The 16,668-nt window shown below is 40.8% G+C and overlaps 1 long non-coding RNA gene across 1 annotated transcript in view; it reads right to left on the reverse strand.

The window, feature by feature from the left end:
• The window catches only part of LOC119545584, a 33,360-nt gene extending 17,646 nt beyond the window's left edge, over positions 1-15,714 (reverse strand). Inside the window, exon 1 of the long non-coding RNA XR_005219114.1 lies at positions 15,603-15,714. This is a non-coding gene — a long non-coding RNA (uncharacterized LOC119545584). The remainder of the gene's footprint in view (positions 1-15,602) is intronic.
• Positions 15,715-16,668: the final 954 nt, after the last annotated feature.

Genomic DNA, 16,668 nt, shown 5'->3' on the forward strand with positions numbered 1-16,668 from the left:
AAATTCAAAGTTATAGGAACAGTTGCAAAAACAATATCAACCCCATACACAGAATTCCATTATACCCTGACCCCCCACCCCTGATAGCTCAATCCACCAACTTCAACATGCTGTCACATTGCTATTTCTTTCCCTCCCTCCCTATCTATCATCCATCATCTATTGCTCTGCCTTCTAAACATATGAGAGCTAGCTGCACACATCCTTGAACATACACTATAATTCACGTACACACTTCCCATGAACAAGAACATTCTTTTATGCAATCCCATTAAGCGCAGCTAAGAAGTACAAGAGATTCAACAATGATACAAACCTTACACTCTATATTTCCTTTTCCTTATGTCTCAACTGTGTCCCTTTGAGCCACCTGTCCTCCATCCTCCAATCCCATCCAAGTTCACCCTTGGCATTCAATTGTCATCTATTTAGACTTTTTTTTTTTTTTCAGTTGTGGAAACATATATACAGCCTAAATCTTCCCATTCCACCCCCTCCCTAGCCTTCCATTAGTGGGATTAACCACATTTAGAATGTTGTAATGCTCTTTCCCACCATCCATTACTAGAAATTTCCCTTCACCTCAAACAGCAACCCTACATTCATTTCTTAACTCCCCATTGCCCCTTCCCCCATTTCTCTTAACCATACTCTACTTTTCATCTCTATGGTTATATTCTCTGATAATTTCTTTGTGTTTATGAGGCTTAAAATTAACCTTCTGCAGATAATAAAAAATATATTTACAGCCTCCCCCTCCCCAGCCCCGAGGATCTGGGGGAAGGTGCGGATGTGTTGGACATCCTCACCTGTACTGGTGTTGATGTTGTCACAAACATTGGGACTGGCGGTTTGATTTGCTGAGCCCTCGAGCATGGGACTTGCCCTTATGAAGCTCATTACCACAAAGGAGAGTCTAAACTTGTATGTAATGGTGCCTAAGAGTCTCCCCGAGTACCTCTTTGTTGCTCAGATGTGGCCCTCTCTCTCTCTAACTGAGCCATCTCGACAGGTGAACTCGCTGCCCTCCCCGCTACGTGGGACCCAACTCCCAGGGGTGTAAATCTCCCTGGCAATGCAGAGTATGACTCCCGGGGATGAATGTGGACCCAGCAACGTGGGACTGAGAGTATCTTCTTGACCAAAAGGGGGATGCAAAATGAGACAAAATAGTTTCAGTGGCTGAGAGATTCCAAATGGAGTCGAGAGGTCACTCTAGTGGACATTCTCATGCACTATATAGATAACACCTCTTAGGCTTTAATGTATTGGAATAGCTAGAAGTAAATACCTGAAACTACCAAACTCCAACCCAGCAGTCTGGACTCCTGAAGACAATTATATAATAATGTAGATTACAAGGGGTGACAGTATGATTGTGAAGACCTTGTGGATCACACCCCCTTTATCTAGTGTATGGATGAGTGGAGGAATGGGGATAAAAACTAAAGGACAAATGGGGTGGGATGGGGGGATGATTTGGGTGTTTTTTTTTCACTTTTATTTTTTATTCTTGTTCTGGTTCTTTCTGATGTAAGGAAAATGTTCAGAGATAGATTGTGGTGATGAACGCATAACTATGTTATCATACTATGGACAGTGGATTGTATATCATGGATGACTGTATGGTGTGTGAATGTATTTCAATAAAACTGAATTTAATAAAAAAAAATTAACCTCCTAAATCCATAACAATCTTGTTTTTCTTTGATACCACCTTCACTTCAATAGGACACATAAACTATATTTCTATACTCCTCCATTCCCCCACCTTTGTATAGTTGTCTAAAATTACATATTTTACATTGAGTTCAAAACCACTGATTTGTCATTAGAGTTTGTGTATTTTATATCATGTAGGAAGTAAATAGTGGAGTTACAGTTCAAAAATTATTGACTTCTATTTGTATTCCATTGTGGTTGGAGAATGTGCTTTGAATATATTCAATTTTTTTTTTTTAATTTCCTGAGGCTTGTTTTATGTCCCAGCTTAAGGTCCCTTCTGGAGAAAGATCTGTGATCACTAGAGAAAAATGAGTGTCCTGGTGATTTGGGATGTAAGGTACTATACATGTCTGTTAAAATTTTCTATATCTCTTTCTCCTTTCTTTGCTTCTCTGTTGCTAGGGGGCTCCCTTTAACATCTGAAGTAGGGCAGGTCTTTTATTGGCAAACTGTCTCAGCATTTGTTTGTGAAAAATTTAAGCTCTCCCTGAAATTTGAAGGAGAGTTTTGCTGGATAAAGTATTCTTGGTTGGAAATTTTTCTCTCTCAGAATTTTAAATATGTCATGCCACTGCCTTCTCGCCTCCATGGTGGTCACTGAGTAGTCACAACTTAGTCTTATGTTGTTTCCTTTGTATGTGGTGGATTGCTTTTCTCTTGCTGCTTTCAGAACTTGCTCCTTCTCTTCAGTATTTGACAGCCTGATCAGAATATGTCTCGGAGTGGGTTTATTTGGATTTATTCTATTTGGAGTTCGCTGGGCATTTATGCTTTGTGTATTTATATTGTGTAGAAGGTTGGGGAAGTTTTCCTCAACAATTTCTTTGAATACTCTTTCTAGACCATTACCCTTCTCTTCCCCTTCTGGGACATGAATGAGTCTTAAGTTTCGACGTTTTATTTTATCAGTCGTATCCCTGAGATCCATTTTGATTTTTTTCTCCATTCTTTCTTTTGTTCTTTCATTTTCTGTTCTGTGGACTTCTAGGACACTGAGACATTGTTCAGCTTCCTCTAGTCTTGTATTGTGAATATCCAGAGTCTTTTTAATTTGGCCAACAGTTTCTTTTATTTCCATAAGATCTTCTATTTTTTTATTTACTTTTGCAATGTCTTGTTTATGCTCTTCTAGGGTCTTCTTTATGTCACTTATATCCTGTGCCATGGTCTTCTTCATGTCTTTTAAATCCTTTGCCATGTTTTCATTCCTCGATTGTAGTTCTTTGATTAATTGTGCGAGGTACTGTGTCTCTTCTGATATCTTGATTTGTGTGTTTGGAGTTGGATTCTCCATATCGTCTGGTTTTATCATATGCATTAAGATTTTCTGTTGTTTTTGGCCTCTTGGCATTTGCTTTGCTTGAGAGGGTTCTTTAAAGTTGTAAAAAAAAATACCCATCTAATTTTTCAGAAACACAGTTTGATGGCGTACACTGTCTCTAACTACCCAGCAGATGGTGTCTGTGAGTCACCTATACCCCTCAAGTCAGTTCTCCACCTTGTCCCCGTGGTGTGTGGGGAAATGATTCTTGTGGGATTCGGTTGGAGAACTCAGTTTGGGTGTGTTGCTGGAGCAGTCCGCCCTGAATGTGGGGCGTGTGTACAGGTGGCCAGGGAGGAAGGACAGCTTTAATATTCAAATCCCCCAGGTTCCTGGAGATTTAAGGCCACCGCAAGAGTCTAAGCCTTCATTTCATTTCAGCCCCAGACGCTCTCTCTCGCTGTCCCACAAACCACCGGACTTGGTGTAGTGTCCCTGGGTTCTCCGAGCGGGTCCCCCCACCCAGACGCGATCCTCCAGGACCTCTGCCAAGGGAATGCCATGCTACGTCACCAGTGCGCGCCATCCCTCAAGGGAAGCCCTGGGCCACCGGGCCGTGCAGGGGCACTTACAGCCTGATGCAAAGATGGCTGAACGGGGCGTCTCAACATCCCCCTCCTTGCACAGTTCCTCCTTCCCAGCTCTGGGACAACTGGCAGGGCTCTGGGCTGTGGGCACGGCCCCGGGCAGGAGTTTATCCAGCCCTCCGGGGAGCCAGCTGCTAGCTGCGGGGTTTCTTTCTGCTTCCGGCTCTCCCCTCCGATCCCCCAGCCCCGAGGGTATCTGCAGCAGGCTATCTTCCAGGCCAGACACCTAGAAGCCGGCCCAGCCCCCTCTTGCTGTGTTTTACTGCATGGTTCCCTCTATCGCAACTGTAGCTGCTCCTGGGTTTTTCCCTTCTTTTTTTTTTAAAAGAGTCCGTCAGTCTCCAAATGCCAAACACTGGCTTCCCCAGACCGCCACGTGGCTGCGGGTCTTTCAGCCAGCTTACTCACTCATTTCAGAATGCAGACTCCGGTTTCACCAAGTATACGGCCCCTGAGGAACTAGCAGACCTCATCCAGCTGGCGCATCGCTGTAACCGGTATTCTGGGTCACTTTCTGGTTTTTATCTAGTGTTTTTCACAGAGGTGTTTTTTTGCCCTGTCTCACCTAGCCGCCATCTTAGTTTCTCCTCCTATAAATTATATTTTGATTAAAAAATTAAATAGTAGAGTCAACAATAAGGTTGTGGAAATATTCCAGAAAATAGGACAAAAAGACCAAGATCTGAAAAACAGGAGAGAAATGACCAGAATAACAGAGATCTAGTCCAGGAAGTCCAATATCCAAGTAATAGAAGTTCCAGCAAAAGGACAGAGAATACAAAGGGGAGGAAATAGCCAGTGAAATAATTCAAGAACATTTTCTGAAGACCATGAATTCCCATATCAAAAGAGACCAATGAATGTTCAGCAAAATGACAAAAATAAACCAACAGAAAGGCATACAAGCATGTAACTTCAAAGCACTATGGACAAAGAGAAAATTCTGTGAGCTTCCAGAGAAGAAAAAAAAATTGCATACAAAGGATGAGGAATCAGAATGGTTTTGAATCTCCTGACAGCTACCCTGAAACTATAAGACAATGAATTAACGCCCTCTGTGCTGGTTTGAATGTTATGTACCCCATAAAAGACTATGTTCTTTTAATCCACCCTTGCAGCACACCTATTATGGGTGAAATCTTTTTATTACGTTGTTTCCATGGAGATGTGACCCCTCCCATTCAAGGTGGGTCTTATTTAGTTTACTGGAGTCCTTAAGAAAACTCAGGGAGAGAGAGAGAGAGCTCACAGCCAACAAAGACCCAGGCACTTCTCTTTCTCTCATTCCCTTCATGCAGCTAAACATCAAGTCTTACTGTCTCTGTTGTAACACTTACCACCACTGCCACCTGGATCCTGGACCAAGCCACCACCGTCTCTCACCCAGACTTCTGCAGTAACCTCCCAATTGGTCTTGCTTCCACTCTTGCCCCCTGCACTCTGTTCTCCAGGTAGCATCCAGTGGGAATGAGAATTAGACATTTAATAAGATCACATGACTCCATGCTCAAAATTTCCAGTGACTCCCCAGTCATACCTGGGAAAAATTTCCAAATCTCCACAATGTCATTTTGGAAAGAAGCTAAGAGATGAAATCCAGAGTTTGCCCCAGAGAAGCTAAGAGAGGACCCCCAGACGCTTAGAGAAAAATGCCCTTGGGGAAACAAGCAAGGGCACACAGGAACTGACAAAGAAGCTAAGACAGAAGCCCAGAGACATTTTGGAGAAAGCCACAGAAACCAGAAGCTAAACCTGGGAGAGACACCAGCCACATGTCTTCCCAGCTAACAGAGGTTTTCTGGACACCATAGGCCTTTCTTCAGTGAAGGCATCCTGTTGTTAATGCCTTAGTTTGGACACTTTTATGGCCTTAGAACTGTACATTTGTAACCTAATAAATCCCTGTTCTAGTTTGCTAATGCTGCGGAATGCAAAACACCAGAGATGGACTGGCTTTTATAAAAAGGGGGTTTATTTGGCTATACAGTTACAGTCTTAAGGCCATAAAGTGTCCAAGGTAAAACATCAGTAATCAAGTACCTTCACTGGAGGATGGCAAATGGCGTCCGGAAAACCTCTGTTAGCTGGGAAGGCACGTGGCTGGCGTCTGCTCCAAAGTTCTGGTTTCAAAATGGCTTTCTCCCAGGACATTCCTCTCTAGCAAGCTTGCTCTTCTTCAAAACATCACTCACAGCTGCACTCCATCCGGTCTCTTTGAGTCAGCATGTTTTATATGGCTCAACTGATCAAGGCCCACCCTGAATGGGTGGGGTCACGCCTCCATGGGAGTATCCCACCAAAGTCACCACCCACAGCTGGGTGGGGCACATTCCAAGCAAATCTAACCAGCACCAAAACGTCTGTCCCACAAGACCACAAAGATAATGGCATTTGGGGGACACAATACATTCAAACCAGCGCAATCCCCATTATAGAAGCCAATCCATTTCTGGTATTTTGCTTTCTGGCAGCTTTAGCAAACCAAAACACCTCAAAAATATGAAGGAAAATTATTTCTAATCTAAAAGTCTATACTCAGCCAAAATATCCATCAAGTATAAGGTTAGAGAAAAGCATTTTCAGAAATGTGTCTCTAAAAATTTAACTCCCATGAACCCTTTCCCAGGATGCTCCTAGAGGCTGTTGCCACATCAAAATTAGGGAATAAACAAACAAACAAACAAACGAAAAGGAAGGTGTGAGAGCTTAGAAGATCCAACTCAGGACAGAGGCAAAGGAAATCCCAGAAAGGTGGTAAATGGAGATCCAAGATGCCATCTCTGCACCAGGCAAAGAGGGCAATGAATGCTAAATGGAGCAGATCTAGAGAGATCTGTAACAGAAAATTAACTTGATAGAATGCCTGATGCATCTAAACATCTTGAGAGGAGATTCAGATTATTGCAAAAATGTATAGACTTGAATTAATTAATTAAAAGTAGAAGATAGAAGACTACACAAACAAAGAAAAAACTAGACTAGCTAAAACTCTAGAAAATACAAAAGCTTTTGTCCAGGAAAGACAAAAGCTGTGCAGAAAGAAAAAGTAATAATACCACATGTCTCAGATGTGACTAGCATTTATATAGTAAGAATGTAAATACTGCTGTTGATTTATGGAAAATTATAATATATTACTACGTTAGAGGAATGGATAGAGGATGGAAAAGGTATGCATATGTGACAGGGCAGGGAGGAAGAAAGAGACCAATATCTTCATCTTCAATAGCAGGAAGTCCATAAATAATGCCTAAAACTGAAAACTCAAGTAGTAGCAATGTTAGCAATGATGAACGATATGAGGTAAACCCCAAAATATTCATCTAAAAAAATAAATGAGAAAGGCTCAGACTTCCTCCCTTCAGCAAGAATGAAATAGCTTCAAGCAAACTAATGTTCCCACCAAGAAAAACTAAAAAAAAATCTGATTAAAATATTTTTTAAACCATCTGCCTAAAAACATCAGAGAGCTGTCAAAATAAGCAAGGATTTGAGGGAGTAAGATTCCAAAGAAAAGGAAAGATCACTGAATTTAGCCCAATATTCTGTGTACCATTCCCCCTCAAGGCTCTTTGTGCAGTGGGGGTTGGGGGAAGTGAGAGTGGGGTGCTGAGAAATCAGACAAGAGTGGATGATAAGAAGCAGAGAAGCCAGCAATCTCATGTGGCTGGGGAGGGACAAAAGATATTTGGACCCCCCAAGGATCCAGGGTTTAAATAGCCAAATTCCTGAAGAAGGGAAGCCTAAGGAAGAGAGCCTGACACTCAATGATTTTCCCTTCAAGACTCATAAAACTGATAATCCTCTAGCAAGACTAATCAAGAAAAAAAGCACAAATTGACAAAAATAAGAATAGAAATGATGACGTCACTACAGATCCTATAAGCACTAAAGAGATACTAATGGGATATTAGTATAACTTTTTCCAATAAATTTGAAAATTTAGATGAAATGGACAAATTCCTAGAAAAACAAAACTTATCAAAACTGATGCTAGAAGAAACAGAAAATATGAATACTAATTTAGCTATTAAAGAAACTGAATATTCAATTTAAAATATTTCCACAAAGGAACCTGCGGATCCAGCTGATATCACTGATGAATTCTTCCATTTAAGGAAGTAGAAATACCAACACTAAGAAAAAAATATCTCTTGCCCCATGGCTTCCTTGAGTTCCCTACTCATGGATCCAACTGAACACTTGACATCTCTACTGAGTTATCTAATAAGTGTTTCAAATTTAAAATATCCAAAGCAGAACTTCTGACTTTGCTCCCCAAACCAGCTTATGCTCAGTCTTTACCATCTCAGAGGATGTCATCATTTATCCATTTGCTAAACCCAAAAGCCTAGAGCCAACCTCAATTTTTCTCTTTCTCTCATTCCCTTCATGCAGCTAAACATCAAGTCTTACTGTCTCTATTGTAACACTTACCACCACTGCCACCTGGATCCTGGACCAAGCTACCACCATCTCTCACCCAGACTTCTGCAGTAGCCTCCCAATTGGTCTTGCTTCCACTCTTGCCCCCTGCACTCTGTTCTCCAGGTAGCATCCAGTGGGAATAAGAATTAGAAATTCAGTAAGATCACATAACTCCATGCTCAAAATTTCCAGTGACTCCCCAGTCATACCTGGGAAAAATTTCCAAATCCCCACAAAGTCATCCATGGCTATCTTCTCTGGCCTTGTCTCCTACTAGTCCCCTGTCGCTGTATCTCCCCACTACGCACAAGTCCTCTCCACTCTTTCTGGCTGTTTCTCATATACACCAAGTTTTTTCCTACCTCTGGGCCTTTGAGCTTGCTGTCCCCTCTCCTGAAATGTTCTCTGTGTGCCTCACTCCCTCTCACATCTGTGTGTCTGCTCAAGTGTCATCTCCTCAGGCACCTTCCTCCTGCCTCTCCAGCATTTCTAAACCATTACTCCACTTTATTTCCTTCAGAGGACTCATTACCCAACGCTACTTTATTTACTGGCTTATTTATTGACTACTCTCCTCACTAGATTATAAACTCCATGAGGACAGAATTTGCGTGTCTTGTATACCTTCATGTCCATGTTGCTTCCAACACAAAATGTGCAGAAGAAATGAATAAATTCTTAGTATGTGGTGTCATGAAAAAAATATGTTGCATGTAAACTGATATACATTCTTTTATGAGACATGGAAATTATATAACTCACCATGTTTTCTCTTTCTTCTTAACTTCTAGGAAGTTCAACTCTAAATTTTTAACTCAAACCCAACAATTTACTTTAAACTGGGTTTCTTTTATTATTATTATTATCTCCCTATTACATAGCTCTTGATCTTTTATCATTATTGCAGTGCTCTATGTAGTTATATTCTATTGTAAACCTCCCCAATTCCTTGGTATAGGCAAACTGTTAAAATAAATTTATAATTGACATTTTCTGCTCTTTTATTGGTTCACATATGTTAACTTTGCCTCTCTAACAAGATTATAAGCTTCATGAAAACAGGCCTATGTATAATGGCCCTGCATATCCTCTCCAGCACATATTAAGGGGCAGAACTTATTACATTCACTCAGTAACATTCTTATTAATTTACTGATTTCTTCACTGAATGATTGATTGATCAACAGCATAACCACTTTCTGAGTCAGGATTTAAAGAAACTGTCATCTCCCTCTCAAGAATTTGACAAAGTTTTGTTAGAGAGTAAGAGGGTGGGAGTTATGTGCATGAGAATGAGAGCTTAACTTGATGAGCTCTATAGGGAGGACACTGCAGACACAGCTAAGCCTGACACAAGGTTTAGCAGCAAAAAACCTAAAGGCATGAAGGGTTCCACAAGAAAATGCCCCTGGGAAGACCACTGGAGGGAACATGAAACAAGGAAGGGAAAGCAATTTGAGGCTGCCTGGAGGGAAGCCTTGAAATAAGGGGAAGATATTGATCCGGACCTTGCTGGAGAATTAATGACAAGCTCTTGGCAAAGTAGATGGGAGTGAGAAGAGGTGGGATAAATTTGGGATTAAAGGGATGGTTGCAGTAGAAGGCTTTGTCATTAACACTAAATGAGAACAGGAGGTGGAGACCCTGAAGATGCCCCTTTAATCTACCTGTGGGGCTTAGGTTAGAGCAGAAAAGACAGAAAAAAGAGAGAGAGAGGTGAATTCTAATGGGAACCTAGCAGGACTGCCTTCTCACTGTTTAATCTTGACATTTAGCAAAAAGCCCCGCAGAGATTTTGAAGACCAGCACAAACCACGAAGGCCCAGCAGGGAGAAGTGGATGTTGGTGTGGTGGATGCTGCAGTTGTCCCCGCTGGCTTCTTTCCAGCTGGTCAGGCACTGCACAGCTCACAAAACTTTTGCATCAGCTGCAGTTCTAGAGAAGTGCAGGGCTTTGAGTTTCTGTAAGCGTTTTCCCAACCCACACACACTGCTTGAATTCACAATTTGCATTCCTGAAACCAGGAAAGGGCCTCAAGTTCCTTCTCATCAAACAGGACAGAAAAGTGAAAACAAATGAACAGTCACAGCAGACACCCCATGTCCACAGCCTCTGCTGCAGCACCCAGGCCTTCTAATGGACACTTTACTCAGACATTAAATGTAAACATTACTCTACATAGAGGCCCAGAAATAGCAGGGACAAAATGTGAAGTTTCACCTGAAAATTGTGCCAAATAACTGCATGTTAGTCAGTGGCTTATATAATATGCCAGCTTTTTTAATGCTCTCAGAGTACAGTGCTCCTTCACTGTGACACTTACCTATTCCAGAGCAGGAAACTAATGATAGGACCAGTTTCAACATGTAAAGAAGTGCACTTTTGCTCAGAGGACTTTTGCCCTAAAACTGCACCAGGCCTAGCCCCAATGACATCTGAAAAACCCCTCAGAAGCATTTATAGGTGATACCCCCACCAACCCAAGCAGGCTACTTTGATACAAGAACTGACAGGGCACTCATGAATCTAATCACCATAGGCAGGTCAAATTGAATAAATTCACAATAAACCTTGGAAGAAATGGTCTACCAATGACTTCAGCCCTCTTCTCTGTATCTGTAGAGGCAGAGGCATACCCATACAAGATCCTGTCCATCATCAAAGCACGTGTTTATGGAAGACACACTATGTTCCATGCACTGTGTTTACATCATCATCTCATGTAAATCTCCCAACAGCCCTGCGAGGCCGTCCCACTATTACCCTCACTTCACAGATGAGGAAACTTGTCAATGTTATGCCCTCACCCAGTTGGTGGATCCAGCACTTGGACCCAGACGCTCTGACTCAAGAGTCCAATTCTTAGCCTGTCAGGTACACTTCTCAGAGCCTGATGAGGGGGATGCCAAAATGAGGCACATCATTCCATAGCACCACCTCTGAAGAACAAGAAATGGTTGCAACTGGGCAGGAAAAATGTATTTACACATCAGAGGCAGAGGAAATGGGCCCTCTTGAAGCTCTGAGTATAGTAACTGAAAACAAGTAGCTTTGCTTGCTAAATTACAGTGTTGCGGCACTTTCACTTTGATCTAGTTTGTAATATTTGAAGTTTTCTCCTAAAAAACAAACATTTGGATTTCAGAAAACACCTACCAAATGATTTCTGGAGAGACAAAACATTTGAAAAGACCTGACAAATTGATTTCAGTGCAGAGCTGTGTTTAAAACAAAAACTCTAAGCTCTGAATCTCAGCTCTCTGCCCAAGATCCCACCCACATATACCACACAATGGGCATGTACCGCACACAACCCACACATACCACACACCACACACACCACATATTCATCAGATATACTATGCACACAATGTACTTACACCACAAACACACACCTAACCCACACCCAACTCACATTCCACACACCCAATATACACACCACCCACATACAGCACACACATGTTCAACACAAATAAACCCATCGTAACAAACATACATACACCACACACATTTACATAACACATATACACCCAACACACAAACCACACACCACACACTCACCATGTATACACACATACACTAAACACCCACACAAACCACACACATACAAACACACAAACATATGCTAAGCCTTTGAATAGTAAAGTAGCATGTGCTGCCTCTGCTTGTCATCCCCTCCCTGCATCCATTTAAGGTGTAATTGTTCCTTTCATTTTAAATTTGAAGAACACATCTCTGTGGGGGCAACTGTCTTAAACTTGAGAATGTCTGAATTAAATGACAATTTTACTTAATTTTTTATAGTTTAAAATGCAGTTTACATTAGCAAAATTAAGTATGGGGCTTCAAAAATCATTCTTTTAAGCTTACTGAATTACTTAAGTTTACTGAATCACTGCAGTTTTAAAATCTTGGACCTGCCATTAGGAGGGAAAGGAAATCTATTTTGCAATCTGCCACATTCTTATAAAGAGTTTCTTACCGTGACTCATGCCATAGACACTTTGTGCAAATGTAAAAGAAAATAGCCAGATTGGTATGTGAGAAGAAGTTCAAAGATGGAAGAGAAGCCATTTGGGTGAATCAAGCACTTCCCAGCTTTTACTGACCTGGGGCTCCTTTGACTGCCTACATTGTGCCAAAGAAAGGATTCTCACAGAACTGGGGAGAACTGCGTAGGGCACCAGCTTGAAAGGAAGACGATTTTTAAACCTGCCCTGGCCAGCACTGCCTTGTGTCCACTGAAAAACAATCTCTCAGACCTGAGAGCCTATCCTGTATTCCTTGCATTCCCCTAATTAAAAACCTTTATGGCTAAATGCAACTCGGTATCCTGGATTGGCTCTGGGAGCAAAAATCCACATCAGCTGAAAAACTGGTAAAATCCAAATAAACTCTGTACTTTAGTTAATAGTAATGCACCAATGTTCATTTCTTAGTTTTGACCAATGCACCGTGGTTATATAAGATGCTAACATTAAGGGAAGCTAGATGAAGGGCATACAAAAATTCTCCATATTATCTTTACAACTTGTGCCGGTTTGAATGTATTATGTCCCCCAGAAAAAGCCATATTCTTTGGTGCTATCTTGTGGGGCAGACATAATAGTGGGGATTAAGTTGGAACGTTTGGATTAGGTTTTTTGCATGGAGATGCGCCCCACCCAACTGTAGATGATAACTGATAGGATATTACCATGGAGGCATGGCCCCACCCATTCAGGGTGGGCCTTGATCAGTGGAGCCATATAAATGAGCTGACTCAAAGAGAAGAGACTCAGTGCAGCTGTGAGTGGCGTTTTGAAGAGGAGCAAGCTTGCTAGAGAGGAACGTCCTGGGAGAAAGCCAGTTTGAAACCAGAACTTTGGAGCAGATGCCAGCCACGTGCCTTCCCAGGTAACAGAGGTTTTCCAGATGCCATTGGCCATCCTCCAGTGAAAGTATCCGATTACTGATGTGTTACCTTGGACACTTTATGGCCTTAAGACTGTAACTGTGTAGCCAAATAAACCCCCTTTTTATAAAAGCCAATCCATCTCTGGTGTTTTGCATTCTGCAGCATTAGCAAACTAGAACACAACTCTTCTATAAAACTAAAATTATTTCAAAATAAAAAGTTTTTAAAAATATTTATGGTGGAGAATACCTTCCCTCTCAATCTGTGCTTCCTTTACCTAAAGAGAATACCTGAAAGAATTTATAAGATACGTGGCATAGTATGAACATGGCCTATTATTTCATGGATAATTTAAACTACTTGATTAAGCTATTTCAAAAATCTTTTTTCAACTTTACTTTTATGCTCTTACTCATTTTCTACAACGACTATCATACCATTTAAAGTGTAGGCTATGATTCCACTCACAGGGAGTGCCACTAAGGTGCTGGGCATGTTACCAAAGCCCCAGCAGTCATTTAAATCAATCCACATGAGGACTCCCGGAGAGCCAGTGTGCTCAAACAAACCACCATAGATATATGCTTCTTTTTTCTGAACTAGGCACCAGCCCCAATTTTAAAACAACAATAAAAACTGCTTTTTTACCTTATTTCTAGGGAATAACATTGTATTTCATTCTTTACCACTCATCAAAGACAAGGGCTGAATTTCAACTAGCAGCCCACAATACAGGATCATAATTTTTAAAACTTTTAATATTTCTCTATTATACAAATATATACTGGAGAAAAATTAGAATACAAAAACAAGCAGAAAAAGGCATATAATCTTTTTTTTTTTAATGACAATCATCTTACCACCCAGAAATAACCCTGGTTAACAGTCTGTTGAGCAACCATCCAGACGTCTTTATTTTGCAAGCCTAAAGTTTATTGACGTTCTCAGCAGCAACTTTAAGGACATCTTACACCTGGAGAGTGGTGTCAAGCATTGGAAGACTGTAGAATCTTAGTCTTAGAAAGGATATTAGAGATTGATCAGCAGTCTCAATTTATAAAGAAATAGGAAACAAAAGGTCAAAAAGCATTTGCAGTTGGGAATACCAGTTTAGAAGGCCAAGCCTTCAATCTTGGGGCTTGCCCTTATGAAGCGTGTTGCTGCAAAGGAGAGGCTAAGCCTACTTATAATTTTGCCTAAGAGTCACTCTCAGAGAACCTCATTTGTTGCTCAGATGTGGCCTCTCTCTCTAAGCCCACTCACCAGGTAAACTCACTGCCCTCCCCTACTACGTGGGACATGACTCCCAGGGGTGTAAATCTCCCTGACAACATGGGACATGACTCCCAGGGATGAGCCTGGACTTGGCATTGTGGGATTGAGAAAGTCATATTGACCAAAAGGGGGAGGAGAAATGAAACAAAATAAAGTTTCAGTGGCTGAGAAATTTCAAACAGAGTCAAGAGGTCATTCTGGAGGTTATTCTTATGCATTATATAGCTATCCCTTTTCAAGTTTTAGTGTATTGGAACAGCTAAAAGGAAATACTTGAAACTGTTGAACTGCAACCCAGTAGACTTGATTCTTGAAGACAATTGTATAACTATGTAGTTTACACGGTGTGAATGTGTTTGTGAAAACCTGTGGCTCACACTCCCTTTATCCAGTGTATAGACAGATGAATAGAAAACTGGGGACAAAATTAAATAAAAATGAAAAAATTAAATGAAAAATTCCATCCATGGGGGGTGGGGTAGAATGCTTAGGCATTCTTTTTTAGTTTTATTTTTATTCTTTTTTTTTGGGGGGGGGGTAAGGAAAATGTTCAAAAACTGATTGTGGTGATGAATGCAAAACTATATGATGGTACTGTGAACAACTGATTGTACATTGCGGATAATTGTATGGTATGTGAACATATCTCAATAAAGCTGAATAAAAAACATAAATGGAACAAATACTAATTAAAAGGCAGAGATTATCAGGCTGGATAGTAACATTAAAAAATAAAAAATAAAAAAAAAACAAGAAGGAAAAACACATATGCAGATAGATAATGAGATAACATGGCCCTAAGTACAGTTTTAAGTCAGAGGACAGAATGTTGAAGTCCAAATAAATAAAATGATGTTGGATGACATGTGCCCTCTATGCCTAGTGGTTAAGAATGCAGGCTCTTGGCCAGGCTGTCTGGGCTCGATTCTACGCTCTACTATCCACTTATTGGCTACTGGACTTTGATCCACTTGCTGAACCTCTTAAGCCTCATCTGTACAATGGGGATAATAATAGTACCAAGTTGCAAATTGTCAGGATTAAAGAAAATAATTCAAGTAGCGCACAGAGTAAGTACTTATAAATGTTGATTGTAATTGCTATTAATAATAAATTGTCCTCATAACCAAGGATAATGAAGACCATGCCCTGTTCATACCACTGTCTCTGCTAGCCCTGAACTCCGACTGCTCAACCAAGGTTCTCTGAATGCAAAGGAGCAATTCAGCCCTGTGGGGGAAGACTGAATTGTCACCCGTTCTGCATTTCTTTTCTATAAGTGGGTTATTCTTTCACTAGCAGAAGACGTGTACTGGCACAGCACAAGTAAACATGATGACACAGAGAGAGGCTCTGAATAAGAACACACCTGTGGGGGAGCATCCCAGCCCTGACAGCATTGGCACAAAAGCCATCAGAAGCAGAGACTGCACAGGTCATGCTGAAGGGTTCCGCACTGACCGCACTCTCAAGGAATCTCTTGGCCATCTCGAAGCCTGGAAAGAAAATTGAGCCAAAAAGGATAATTTATTTCACAGTGCACACCAAATGGAATAATCAGATTTTGAGTGGAGAATGTTTAATGAGATACCATATGGGTAACCACTGAATGTAAAATGTTACTCCAAATATCAGTGCCCTCCTTGTTTCATGTAAGAGTACCATCAATTTACTCTCAAAATACTTTTCCTGAAACCTAAAACTTCTCCCAGGACCACCCAAGTTTACACCATTTGTTAAAAGGTTAATATTACTGGCTCATGGGATTTTCCATTTATCACAGTCAATTCCCTATTTAAAGTAGTTTCTTGAGAGCAACATGTAATTTCTGGAGAGCAACTGCTCCAACAGTGCTCCTTATAGGAAAACCTCACAGCTTATCTTTGGAATCACCAGAATAAGAACATGATTTCACTGGGAAGTTTTAAAGCTGAAGTCACAAATGCCATCCAGTTCACCTTTAACATCACTATACAAAGCACAGGGCCACAGTCAACGTTCATTCCACCAAGACTGCATGCTGGCACTGAACTAGCTCTGTGATTTCAAAATTAATCCATAAATGATTGAATGCACAACTCAAAGAAAATGAACATGTCTACTTTGGGCTTCCAGGTATAAACATGGATCTGACGAAAGTCATTTGTGAATATTTAAGATGAGCTAAAAATCATTTTTAAAAAGATATTCAGGGTATGGTAGGAACATATTGGAAGCAAAGTAGTTATTTTAGGTTATTTGTTTTCCTTAATCCATTGCTTTGTTTGAAATGTTGTGGGGTTTTTTTGGTTGTTGTTTGCCTGTTTGTTTTTAATTTTTTGATAAACAAAGTTAAAAAATTGAAAAAAAATCAGTAGAAAAATGGGAGTAAAAACTAAATGACAAATAGGGTGGGATGGGGGGATGGTTTGGGTATTCTCTTTTCACTTTTATTT

Source organism: Choloepus didactylus, chromosome 10 (assembly GCF_015220235.1).
Source record: "Choloepus didactylus isolate mChoDid1 chromosome 10, mChoDid1.pri, whole genome shotgun sequence".
NCBI classification, from domain to species: domain Eukaryota; kingdom Metazoa; phylum Chordata; class Mammalia; order Pilosa; family Megalonychidae; genus Choloepus; species Choloepus didactylus.